The following is a 10,873-nucleotide window of genomic DNA, read 5'->3' as shown; positions in this document are numbered from 1 at the left end:
GATTAGACCAGGGCTGGGCACATCACCCAGAATAGATATACAATTGGCTGACCCCTCATGTGGTCTTCTGGGAAAATCTGAGCCACACCAATCAGATCCGTGCTCCTGCAAATTTGAATTAGGAAATACAGAGTGATGGAGGCAGTCCAGAGGCACAAGCTATAGGGCTGACTGACTTGATATTGAGTCTGGGCCATGGCTGGCTGAAACCACATGTAAGCTAAAGTGATTGAGAAGAAGAAACTGTGATTAAAGTTCAAGGGAGGCTTACACCTATAATCCCAGCACTTTGGGAGGTCGAGGCGGGAGGATCATTTGAGGCTAAAAGTTCAAGACAACCAAACAAGACCCTACCTCTACAAAAAAAAAAAAAAAAAAAAAAAAAGTGCAAGGAATGCAATCGTGAGCAAATAGACAAAACTCCTCTCCCACCTGGAGCAAAAATCTTGACACAGTGCTTGCATGAATACAAGGCCCTACATAGTCTAGGTCTTGCACACTCACCAGCTTCATGTCCTCAACAAGGACTCTAGGTGTGTTGCAATTTGCAGCTCCAACATGTGATTTCTGAGACATGGTGGGATTCTTTCCATCATAGTATCGCTGTGTGGAATGTGCTTTCTCCACCTCTCAATGCTTGCTCAACAGCAAGCTCAGCACAAACACCATCTTCGCCTGGAACTTTTTGCTTGGCTGAGGCCCCATTTCCCCATCCCAGTGAAAGTGGGAAGTCCTTCTGTGTGTTTATATAGTGCCCTATATGTATGCCCTTACAACACTATTCTTTACATTTGTTCATTCATTCATTCACCTATTCAACACTTTTTGTTTTTTTAAGCACCATCTGTGTTAGGTGCTACGGCATAAGACACAGCCGTTGGCCAAAGGTCTCCCCATCTTTTAGGAGAAAACATATGGAATTGAGAAAATGTCATTCAGTTTGAAAGGTGCTGAGATCTTTGTAATTGTTAGCTGCTCATTGGCCTTCCCATGAAACTATGATTTTATTGCAGTCAAGGACCTTGTCTCCACCTCCTCAGTAAATAATTATTGAATGAATAAATATGAGGAGACTCACCTAAGATTGATGAGTTTTGCTGGAGAAATAGGGACACTATTTTGTTTATTTTATTTTATTTATTTATTTTTTGAGACAATTTCATTCTATCACCCAGACTGGAGTGCAGTGGTGCGATTTTGGCTCACTGCAACCTCCGCCGCCCAGATTCAAGCAATTATCCTGCTTCATCTTCCTGAATAGCTGGGATTACAGGCACCTGCCATCATGCCCAGTTAAATTTTGCATTTTTACTAGAGACGGGGTTTCACCATCTTAGCCAGGCTGGTCTTGAACTCCTGACCTCGTGATCCACCTGCCTCGGCCTCCCAAAGTGCTGGGATTACAGGCGTGAGCCACCGCGCCCGGCCATAGAGGACACTATTTTGAAGACACTTTCAAATTGGTTTCTTATCTTGGAAATTCACTTTCTTTCTCTGCAGCCATTCCAGTATCACCTTCCCAGGGAAGAGGAAGGGGAGAAAGGCAAGTGCTATGTAGAGAAGGAGGACATTACCTAGGCACGATTCTGATTAAAGAAGAAGGGGAAGTAGGAAGCCTTTCTGGGTAGGAAGGAGGAAGAAAGGCAAAAGGTCAGACCTGAGTGTTCTTAACTCTTCTTTCACTTGGGGTTCAACCTGGAGAGCGCTATCAGGAGAAAATACCCAGATAGACTTGGGGGAACATCTAAGAACATGATTACTCCTTGCTTCTTCAGGGATAGCTGGAAAGACTAAATATCTCTCTGAAGACTCATGAGAGGCATAAGCCCACTTCCTCCCTGTTGCTGGAAGGTGGAAGTGGCTGAGGGCTGTCCGGATGGATGAGCTGAGCTAGCACTTCCCGTGGCCCTTGCCTTTCAAATGGTAAATGGTCAGGGCCAAGATATCCAGTGGCTTCCGAGAAGAACGATGGACTGCAAGGTACATGGATTCAGACAACAAGGCTATAGAATGTGCTTCATAACTGGAGGGAAATGGCAAGGTTTAGGGGTTTGTGGTCATAAGCAGTGGGTTCCAGCACACTGTCACGACAAACACGCAAATGATAAACGAGTAGATCAGCCACACTTGAGTTCAGTGACTGTCCATGCCACTGAACTGTCTTGTCAGGGACAAGAGGCAAGTTGCCACTTAAACAGAGGATTCCATTCAGTCCTGGATGGATAGTCACCCACCTTTTAGAGCCAAACATATGAGGTCCTATGATTGTGCCAAACTGTGTCGTATGTTCCTATCCCTGTGGCTAGTGGAGTTGAACTCCTTTCAGAAGGCAGGTGTGTTTGGAGTGGAGGGTACTGAGCAGATAAGTATTTTAAAAATAATAGTTGGCCGGGCGCGGTGGCTGAAGCCTGTAATCCCAGCACTTTGGGAGGCCGAGACGGGCGGATCACGAGGTCAGGAGATCGAGACCATCCTGGCTAACATGGTGAAACCCCGTCTTACTAAAAAAATACAAAAAAACTAGCCGGGCGAGGTGGTGGGCGCCTGTAGTCCACTACTCGGGAGGCTGAGGAAGAGAATGGCGTAAACCCGGGAGGCGGAGCTTGCAGTGAGCTGAGATCTGGCCACTGCACTCCAGCCTGGGCGACAGAGCGAGACTCCGTCTCAAAAAAAAATAAAAATAAAAAATAAAAAAAAAATAAAAAAAATAATAACTATAATAATAATAATAATAATAATAGTGGATTCTGATGATTGTCCCACTGCTTCAGATTAGCTGACATAGCTGCATATCCGTCACTGACTGTCCCCTAGTCTGGAGGGGGCACAGTCTCTCAGCCTTGGAGACAGTTTCACCTTGAAAACATTCTCTGATAATCTGGTTGCTTCTTACACATACATTTCACCAAGCTTCATCTTTGCTTAGGGCAGCTTTACACCTCCTTCTCAAAACCAGTTACTTCCATAAAGGATCTGGGATACATGGAGGTGGGGTTAATGCATTCAAAGGAATAGTCAGACATGGCAAGAAGGTGAGTTGTTGTAATAGAGATGCTTCCAATTAATCATCCTCACATTTCAGATGGGACAGAGCAGAGAGCCACCAAGGGCCTGCCAGCCCAGGCCTGCTCACTTACACAGCTCCATTACAGCCTGTTGTGCAAGCAGCTGACCACCAGGACCCACCCCTTGCTAGTAGGCATGCAACTCAGAGTTAAGTGTTTCTGGGTGTGAGGGTCCAGAGGGTCATAATTGAGAACTGCTGTGCCCCTCTGCCACTTACTCAGGTTGCATTCCAGGGATCATTGATTCTGTGTGGGAACCTGCAGTTGAGCCTACCAGGGTCTTACCAGAGCTCAAATTTGTGTCTAGGCAAAGCCAAAAGTCTTGTGGTCATAAGCAGTGGGTTCTTCCTTAGAGAAAGAGGCAAACAATTCAGCCTGGCTCCTGGATGGACAACACTAAATACTATCCAGCAAGTGTGGAAACATCTGTCCAATGATGAGCCAGTTCTCTCTGTCTTCTGGTTGAGGCTCAAGTGAATGGGCAGAGACCTTTCAGCCCTTTCAGTGTGATCTTGAAAGGAGATTCCTGTGCTAGGTTACAGGCTGAGTATAAGTGAGGTCAATAGAAATTATGTAACCAACAGGTCAGGGTCAAAGACATCCTGGCTCCCAAAGCTGCCTGCCCCTTGGCACTGGCCCCATTAGATCTGTGATGTTTCTTCTTTCTCAGCTGCACTCTTCTTTCTGGTCCACACTGTATCCACCACCAAACTGCCAAGCTCCACCATGTGGCTCTAGATTGTTTTTTGTTATAGAGGGAATTATATTGACAAATTATATTTGTCAAAGAAATGTCAAGCTTTCTCTCCCTGATAATGACAAATGTTTGTAACTTTTCTCATTCTGCCAGACTTTTCATTTTATATGTTTGTTTGATAATGGGGCTCATGATAGATTATATTATTATTCAAAATATTTGCTGTTCCTCCCTGGGAGAAAATTGTACTTCCCCCCACTGTCTTAGTCCATTTGTGCTGCTGTAACAGAATACCATAGACTGGGAAATTTATAAATGATGGAATTTGCTGTCCCTTCAGTCACTGCCCCCACCTTGGTCTGTGCCTCTCTTGGTGCTGCTGCCTTTGAAGTTGGTGGCCCAGCAGGACTTCAGCCCTTTCTGCCACTGTGGCTCGCTTGAGTGGAGCTCTCTGGCCCACCACATCTGCACCACTCCCGAATCTGGCCAGTAACTTCCAGCTGCAGCAGTGTGATCTCTCCAGGTGACCAGGAGGGATGTGCCCAGCTGGGATCTACCCCTCCCCTTCCCAGGCAAGGAGATCTGTCTCCTCCCACCAAATTCAGCTAAGCCATTGGGTTTTGGGGTAGGGAAGCCAAGGAGTTACAAAAGCTGAGTGGTAAAGAGGGGCTGAAGGAGCTTGTGGTGAGGGTATCAGTGACTGGGGTGGGAGATAGGTAGAAGACAGATGGTGTAGAATTGGAAAGGGAGAACCAAGTTAACTGATGACCAAAATAACATTATTACACCAATAAAAGTATCAGTATTTCTGTGCATAAAATAGCATTTATACCAAACATCAGACAACCAAAAACCAGCATTGCAATCACCAGATAGATCGCTCTTGGTTAGTATTCTTAAACGGTGTATGGAGTATTTCATACAGTGGAATAAACTCTCAAGACCTAACCCAGACATCATTCCTATTTTTCTCCCCTTTGTGTCCTCAAAAGTCCTGATCCAGACTTCAGCCTGGAAGGAGGTAAGTTAATTGTGGGAAAGGGAGGGAGGAAGGCACAGAGGGGAGGTATTGCTGAAAATGAGACTCCAGAGGACCTAGCCCAAAACGGAGGGTAGCCAAGCTGGCCATAATAGTGTGCGGGCTTCCCCAAGTACTGTGTCTGGCAGCCCTCCGTGCCAGCGCAGGAGGAAAATCTGGTTGAAGGGAGAGCAGGGAACTTTTATGATGCCCAAAGATTTCCCCAAGACAGATGTTTTTGCTTCTTGGCATTGCATTCCTGGAGGGGCAGAGAGATGGACTCACTGTCATTGAAAATGACTGTGTCCCTGTGGTGAAATTGGCCCAGCGAGAACTGGTAATACATTGAGGTGGTTCCCTAGTTTGGTTAGTTTCCTAGAAGTTGAAACCCTTATTTCTCTGAGTACATTTCCCTTTAATCACGATGCTTTCCAGAGACCCAGGCTTCAGCTGTATCCAGCACAAAACAATTTGAGTACAAGCCACAAAGAGGACTCTAACAGCATGCATAAAGATGCCAACTCCCTGAAATTGATATGTTTTTCTTCTCATTACTGCCATCCCCATACATGCCTATAACATGGATTTGAAATGGCCTGTTTGTATAAAGACTGCACACTGTTTCAAGCTATCACAAGAATGGGTAAGAAGCATTTACACTATCTTTTTAATGCAAAAGACAGAGTTACACTAAGCCACGCTGCAATTAGCTCTGAATGTTTTTTTCAGGGTGCAGTCTGCTGTGCATGAGACCAAGACAAAATGCCATTCCATGTGACTCCGTGACCCTATGTGAGTATGTGTGTTTAGGCACCTATTTAAAACATAACCACAGGCCAACATACCTTTTTTGAAGCACATGGGTATCATTACTACACTTGAATTTTGGGTTGGAAGGAAATACAGCAGTTAAGTACCTGAAATCTCAGTAGACAAAATAAGAACACCATCAAGTTTTACAACTGTGGGACAGAAGATTGCCAAATATAGGTTCCATTAAAAAAATTAGGAACTAAGTTGTGTTACATACTTGAGTATTTCTGTCACAGAGTTATTACCTGTAACTAGAAGATTCAATTTCTACTAAGAAGTGGAGTAATAAAAGGAAAAACACCGGTTGTTGTACCTTTGATCTCAATCCCATTGTATTCAGACAATGCAATGGATTTCTCACAAGCTTTTCATATGTACAAACAATGCACTAGTATTCCTAGTATTCTAAATGTGTGTTGCTTGTCTTTTGCTAGTGGCAAAGAAGACCAGCATTAAGATGTCTGTCCATCAATTTCTTGATGTCTGCCCATCAGTTTCTCTCTTGATCAGGTGCTCCACCAGACTCAATTTAATGGAGGAAATCTCATTCAGGTCCTGGAAAGATTAAAGCATCTTACCCTTTACTTCTAAATTGAGTTCCTCTGGGAATCAACTTGAGATCCAGAAGTCCTGAATGAAATCAAATGCTTTGGGAGACAGTTTGCGTTGCCTTAGTCTGCTCTCTTGCGGACTGTAGACACTGCAAACTGCCTTCTGTACTGTGTTCAGCTACTGTAGTCAATGCACTGAGAAACTCTTAATGTACCTAGGGTTTCCTAAATGGCCTAGAAATAAAGTTAACAGAAGAGGGCAATATATTTCACATAACTAACTTAATAGCATACCCAAAGTTATTTCTTTCAAATAGCTCATGAAAGGACCTGGTCAGAATTTTGGTGGCAATAGAAATACCTGAACATGAATCCATCAGCTGCCCTTTAAATCTCCAGACTTTGAGTATATTAAGAATGAAACACCACCCTGGATGCTATAACCTTTACAGGTCTGTGTTTCTTCTCCAAAAAAATAAAAAGAACAAAGTCACCACTCTCCTCTCTCAACTGGAGGAAAACTCAGTAGAAACTCAAAACTCTTTTTCAGTGAGAAATACCTGATGTCATATATTTTGTTTAATAAAGACTGAATTGGCTGTACACTAAGCCGATTTAAGAATGTGATCTGCAACTCACAGTCTTAATTACATGGAAAAAAAGTGAATGAGTTCATTAATGCTGTAAAAAGGAATAGTGACCCTTCCTGCCAAGTAGCAAGGTGGAAATAATTAATCTGGTCAATTAAAAAGAAACATAATTTAAAATGCAAAGGCTTTCAGGTGGGGCACTGCGTTCTGCTCTCTGGAACTGCAGCTTCTTACTGTTGATTTTGGTTTTCTCAAGAAGTTTTCTTTGTTCTTTCCTTAAACTTTTTTGTTTTTTTTTTTGCCATGGATCAAACCAAATAGAAAAATCTTTCTGAGCTATAAAGCATGACTTGTTGCATTATGTCTTATGTCCTAAAATGTTGATTGATTCTAACTAACATGCACTCTAGAAGTGCTCCGGGGGTGGGGGGTGGGTGGGGGAAGGGGTTACCACGTTTCCAGTATCATATCCAAGATTCTTTTCTCTCTTGGTGGGAGTCTGTTACATCTTACTTTCCCTTCAAAATTGTTTGCCTTTTCTGGGGTTTTAATAATATTTTTAAAGTGCTAGAGTCTGAGCCACACTGTCTGGCTTATCTAATCCCATTTATGATCCTATAACCTTGAAGTTTGCCATGGCCTGGCTGTCAGCACCAGATTCTAAATACATAGGGCAGTGTGTTTGCTCCGTGGAACAGGAAATTAGTCAAACGGTTACTTTTCTACAAATGTTCATAATTTATCTTGACATTTACAAGCCAGTAGTAGTTCTTAGACATCGAATGATCTCAAATCCCTCAGGGAGCAGTGAGTGGTTATCTATAACGCTGCCCTGTGCAGGTATTCGTGCAGAGCATCAGTGCACTCCATTCCATTGCAGCAGAAAGCTTGAGCACTGTCACCCAGCGCTGGTCCAGTCTGTCTGTGCACTGCAGGTACAAGGAAAAAAAGAAAGTGTTAGCACCTTAATCCTTTTCAGCTGGTCCAAACTCCGTCTCAGGACAAATATTAATATCATTTTCATTTTAACCATGGCAAAGGTTGAAAAAAGCAACATCCAGTTTTTTCAATCTGCTCAAGAGAAGACTGTTTTTGTGGTGAGAGTTTGCAAAATTCTGGTTGCTAAGGAGGAAAAACCTCATCTAAGAAAACAAACACTGCTGTGGTGAAATGCGATTTGAAAGTCTGTATTTCCTAGGTGTTAGACTTGGCAAGTTAGAAATAGTAAGGGTGGAGAAAGGACGCTTTCCGTGATGTGCTCAAACACAGTAGTACATATTGTCAGCTCTGCAGGAGGCGTGCTGTGGCCATATGTGTGTTGTGGAGTGAAATGGAATAAACAGCTGCTGCCAGGAATCCAATTCCTGGCAAGGAGGCAAACCCAAGTCCTCCTGTTTCCAAAATAAAAATCACCAGAGGGATTCCCCTTACAGCAGTTCCAGCCAGTAGTTTTATAAAAGCATAAAACATCACTGTATTGTGGTTTATAATAATCCCTTACATTTGTAAAGCATTTTACAGTTTATAAAGTGCTTTACATACATTATCTCATTTGAGCCTCATAACAGCCCTGGAGAGTACTAAGCAAGATATTGAGATTCTCTTTTCACAGATGGAAAAAGGAAGGTTCAGGGAATGAAATGGTGAGCCTGGTGCCCCAGCCTACAGCCATCCAGGCAGAGACATCCAGGGGCTACACTGGGGGCCTTGGGGACCCAGTAAAGGGATTCATTTTTGTGTCGTTGAGGTGCAAAAGCAACTTTACTTCTCTTTCCTTTGTGCAAGCATCAGCTTGCTCTGTGAAAGGGCTTCTCCCACACTTTTTGAAGCAGCAAGGGAGGAAAGTAAGTTGTAAGGGAGCAAGTGGCAGGGGGAAAAGGTACTCAGCTTACCAAGTACAGAATGTAGTTTGCCCTTGATGGCAGTCAAGGCTATTTCAGTTTCAGCATGTACTGCAGAGATCAGTCAAGGTCACCTCAGAACTGCCTGGAGGAAGCAGCTTCGATACTGTTTAATTGTTCTCAGACACTGTCACTTTTGTACACCCTTTGCAGAAAAACAGGCTTTTTTCCTAGAACTGCCAGGCTTGTGGTTGTGTGAAGGCAGATTTATAGAAAGAACCTAGATAGCCATTTATGAAGAAACCCCCTCTGACCTCAGGAATTGGTGAGATGCAGAATTGTCCTATTGTGTGAGACAGGGGACATCACGGGCGGATGCTATGGTGGCCCTGTTGTGGGCTGCTTTAGTCCTGAAATAGGGAACTGCTCTCTGGTAGAGACATAAAGACTTATCTGACATGTACCTGGTTACCTGATCAGGTCTCTGTGGGCCCGCCATTGTGCCTTGGGATTTTGTGCTTTTTGGTTCTAGCTGCAGAATCTAGAAATATAAGCTAGTGGTTAAAACACAAATCCTGGAACCAAAGTGCCAGTGCTCTATGCTTACCAAATGTCTGTGGTGTCAGAGGTGTACCTTACCTGAAAACATGGGGCTACTAATAAAATCTGTTTCATAAGGTTGTTGTAAGAATTAAATGAGGAATTATTTGCAAAGTGCTTAGAGTTGTGTCTGGGTGAGGCAGGTGCTCTATCCCAGCCCAGCTCCAGCCAGCCTCTTGCTGCTCCCTGACAATGTTTCAGTTATGATAGTGGTGACATCCCTCCTTCCTGTGTCAACTGTAACTCACTGTCCCAGGATCCCCCAGGAAGATGCACAAACCAAGAGGTATTTTGGCTCTTGCAGTTTAATCATGAATCTTTTCATGCTGCAAAGCAACCAGGGTTTATAGGGACACAATACATTTTAGTTGAGTTTATTTACATTGATGATGATAAAGCAAAAATGGCACCCACAAAATTTAAACAGGCAAGAAAGACTTTATTCAAGGCTACTGCAATAGGGGAGAGAGGCCAGAACTTAGTCTGAATTCAATTTCACTGGAAAACAGGGTGTTTTTGAATGCTGGAGTGAGAGGGAGATGTGTAGGCTGTGTTTGCTAATTGGCTTTACCCAAAGGAAAGCAAACTGCTCATATCTTTATGACAGGTGGTAGTTTTACAACTTGGAGCAAGGCACCCACTGAAGTTAGGCTCCTGTCATTCCACAGGATATGTTATGAGGCTCAAAGCTTTCTTCTTTGGTGATTGTATTTCAAGGACATTGATCCTAGATCATTGAGAAACACATTTCTGGGTAGTAAAACTGGCAAGGGATGTTTTAAAAGATTTACATATATCTCAAAGGAGCAGAGAACAAATTTACAATTAAAAGTTTCCTAAAGAAAATATAGCCTGGGCAACATAGTGAGACTCCATTTTAAAAAAATAAAAAATAAAAAAATAGCCAGGCATGCTGGTGCACTCATGTGGTCCCAGCTACTCCAGAGGCTGAAGTAGGAGGATCACTTGAGCCCAGGAGATCAAGGCTACAGTGAGTTATGATAGCACCACTGCACTCCAGCCTGGATGACAAAGCAAGACCCTGTCTCAAAAAAAAAAAAAAAAAAAAAAAAGCTCTAAGAAAAAAGAGGTCAGAGCCTCAAGTCAGGAAGAAGCCTGTCTGAAGTTTAGTTACGCTGAGGGAAACATTAAGGCTATCTGGGTCCTTGGTGTTTTAGAAATTGGGTGGTGATTTGATACAGAATGCCCCTTCCACAGAATTCCTTTTGAAGGTGAACACAAGAAGTGCAGTGACCCTGCTAGGCTATAATAGGAGCCCAGCTTCTTTCAGTTACCTGAATGTCAAGTCTCAGCCTTTTCATTTTGCAGAGGGCAGCTAACTCTCACTCACTGAGAAAGGAGATAGCCTCATTCTACTTTCTATCTTGACCTCTCTGAGTCCAGGTCCACTTGATAAGGTGATGTCCCTCTCCTGGACCAAAGATTGACACTCTGACCCTTCAGTCCATCCAAGGTCATGTGGTTTGGAAAAACCTATATAGCAGAGGAAAAGTCAAGACCCCGGCTAATTAGGACTTTGACTTGAATGTCAAAGGGGATGCACTTTAAAGATATAAGCCTGCTCACAGGAAGAAGACCCTTTGTGGATTCCTACTCCCAATCTAGGTTACAACTAGCCAATCAACCTTCAGGTACACACACCCACTTCTTTCAGGAAAACTCCACTCCCAAATACCC

Source organism: Rhinopithecus bieti, unplaced genomic scaffold (assembly GCF_001698545.2).
Source record: "Rhinopithecus bieti isolate Rb0 unplaced genomic scaffold, ASM169854v2 scaffold_3062, whole genome shotgun sequence".
In the NCBI taxonomy this organism is placed as follows: domain Eukaryota; kingdom Metazoa; phylum Chordata; class Mammalia; order Primates; family Cercopithecidae; genus Rhinopithecus; species Rhinopithecus bieti.
This window is presented reverse-complemented; position numbering follows the sequence as displayed.